This window comes from Arachis hypogaea, chromosome 18, assembly GCF_003086295.3.
Source record: "Arachis hypogaea cultivar Tifrunner chromosome 18, arahy.Tifrunner.gnm2.J5K5, whole genome shotgun sequence".
In the NCBI taxonomy this organism is placed as follows: Eukaryota; Viridiplantae; Streptophyta; class Magnoliopsida; order Fabales; family Fabaceae; genus Arachis; species Arachis hypogaea.
The window spans coordinates 64,285,362-64,288,263 of NC_092053.1; the positions used below are offsets into that span (position 1 = coordinate 64,285,362).

Here is a 2,902-nt window from a genome sequence, read left to right on the forward strand (position 1 = left end):
AGCTTTTGGTCCGGTAACATCAGTGCCAAGTTTGATCCGGCAACAACACCAAGTTTTTGGCGCCGTTGCCGGGGATTGTTCGAGTTTGGACAACTGACGGTTCATCTTGTTGCTCAGATTAAGTAATTTTCTTTTTGTTTTATTTTCAAAAATTTCTCCTTTGTTTTCGAAAAAAAAAAAATTTTAAAATAAAAATGTTTTCAAAAATATATTTTTCTTCAGAATTTTTAAGAATGAATTCTAGTGTTTCATGAAGCATGTGGAAACCTGGCTGGCTGTAAAGCCATGTCTAATTCTTCTGTGTAGGGCATGTCAGGCGTGTCATGTCTGAGTTACATACTAAAGCTTGGCTGGCTATTAAGCCATGCTTGACCCTTTGATTGGAGCTTTAGGCTAAAGAGCATAAGATTTCTGGAATTCATATTAAAAATTTTGGAATCCTTATTTTCCTTTTTCAAAATAATTTTCGAAAAAAAATTCCAAAAAAAATTTAGAAAATCATAAAAACCAAAAAAATATTTTTGTGTTTCTTGTTTGAGTCATGTGTCATGTTATAAGTTTGGTGTCAATTGCATACTCATCTTGCATTTTTCAAAAATTCATGCATTCATAGTGTTCTTCATGATCTTCAAGTTGTTCTTGGTAAGTCTTCTTGTTTGATCTTGATGTTTTCTTGTTTTGTGTTGTATGATGTTTTTCATATACATTCTTGCATCCATAGAGTCTAAGCATCAAAGATTTCTAATTTTGGTGTCTTGCATGTTTTCTTTGCATTAAAAATTTTTCAAAAATATGTTTTTGATGTTCATCATGATCTTCATAGTGTTCTTGGTGTTCATCTTGACATTCAAAGCATTCTTGCATGCATTCATTGTTTTGATCCATAACTTTCATGCATTGCATCATTTTTCTTGTTTTTCTCTCTCATCATAAAAATTCAAAAATAAAAAAAATATCTTTCCTTTTTTCTCTCTTAAAATTTCGAAAATTAGATTTGACTTTTTAAAAAAATTTTAAAATCTAGTTGTTTTTATGAGTCAAATCAAATTTTCAATTTAAAAAAATCTTATCTTTTTCAAAATCTTTTTCAAAAATCAAATCTTTTTTCAATTTTTTTTAGTTATTTTCGAAAATTTCAAAAATATTTTTCAAAAATCTTTTTCTTAATTTTACATCATATTTTCGAAAATAACATCATCAATTAATGTTTTGATTCAAAAATTTCAAGTTTGTTACTTACTTGTTAAGAAAGATTCAAACTTTAAGTTCTAGAATCATATCTTGTGATTTCTTGTAAATCAAGTCATTAATTGAGATTTTAAAAATCAATTCTTTTTTAAAAACTAATTTCTATCATATCTTTTCAAAAATATCTTCTTATCTTACCTTTTTCAAAAAAGTGATTGCAAAATATCTTTTCTAACTTCCTAACTTCTTATGTTTTCAAAATTTGTTTCAACTAACTAACTAAGTTTTTGTTTGTTTCTTACCTTTTTCAAAACCACCTAACTAACTCTCTCTCTCTAATTTTTGAAAAAATCTTCCCTCTTTTTCAAAATTTCTTTTTAATTAGACTAATTATTTTATTTTTTATTTGAATTTTCGAAAAACTACTAACCTTTTTCAAAAACTATTTTCGAAAATCACTAACTCTTTTTCAAAAATTATTTTCAAAAATTCTCTCCTCCTCTCATCCTCTTCTATTTATTTATTCATCTACAAACACTTCTCTTCATCTCACATCTCTGCTCCTATCATCACCTTTAAGTTTGGATTCTTCATTCTTCTTCACCCCTATTCCTTTTCTTCTTCTACTAACAATAAGGAACCTCTTTACTGTGACATAGAGGATTCCTCTTCTTTTCTTTTTCTCTTCTCTTTCTTATGAGCAGGGACAAAGAAAAAGGCATTCTTGTTGAAGCTGATCCAGAACCTGAAAGGACTCTGAAGAGAAAACTAAGAGAAGCTAAATTACAACAATCCAGAGACAACCTTATTGAAAATTTCGAACAAGTAAAGGAGATGGCAGCTGAACCCAACAACAATAATGCAAGGAGAATGCTTGGTGACTTTACTGCACCTAATTCCAATTTACATGGAAGAAGCATCTCCATTCCTACCATTGAGCAAACAATTTTGAGCTAAAACCTCAGCTAGTTTCTCTGATGCAGCAGAACTGCAAGTTTCATGGACTTCCATCTGAAGATCCTTTTTAGTTCTTAACTGAATTCTTGCAGATCTGTGATACTGTTAAGACTAATGGAGTAGATCCTGAAGTCTACAGGCTCATGCTTTTCCCTTTTGCTGTAAGAGACAGAGCTAGAATATGGTTGGACTCTCAACCCAAAGACAGCCTAAACTCTTGGGATAAGCTGGTCACGGCTTTCTTAGCCAAGTTCTTTCCTCCTCAAAAGCTGAGCAAGCTTAGAGCTGATGTTCAAACCTTCAGACAGAAAGAAGGTGAATCCCTCTATGAAGCTTGGGAAAGATACAAGCAGCTGACCAAAAAGTGTCCTTCTGACATGCTTTCAGAATAGACCATCCTGGATATATTTTATGATGGTTTATCTGAGCTATCAAAGATGTCATTGGATACTTCTGCAGGTGGATCCATTCACCTAAAGAAAATGCCTGCAGAAGCTCAAGAACTCATTGACATGGTTGCTAATAACCAGTTTATGTACACTTCTGAGAGGAATCCTGTGAGTAATGGGACGCCTATGAAGAAGGGAGTTCTTGAAATTGATACTCTGAATGCCATATTGGCTCAGAATAAAATATTGACTCAGCAAGTCAATATGATTTCTCAGAGTCTGAATGGAATGCAAGCTGCATCCAACAGTACTCAAGAGGCATCTTCTGAGGAAGAAGCTTATGATCCTGAGAACCCTGCAATAGCAGA

General features: G+C 32.0%; 1 non-coding gene across 1 annotated transcript; it reads right to left on the reverse strand.

The window, feature by feature from the left end:
• Positions 1–2,420: 2,420 nt before the first annotated feature.
• LOC112773923 (small nucleolar RNA R71) lies at positions 2,421–2,528 on the reverse strand. Its single transcript, XR_003188444.1, has one exon. It is a non-coding gene; the product is annotated as a small nucleolar RNA R71 (small nucleolar RNA).
• Between the last annotated feature and the right edge of the window lie 374 nt (positions 2,529–2,902).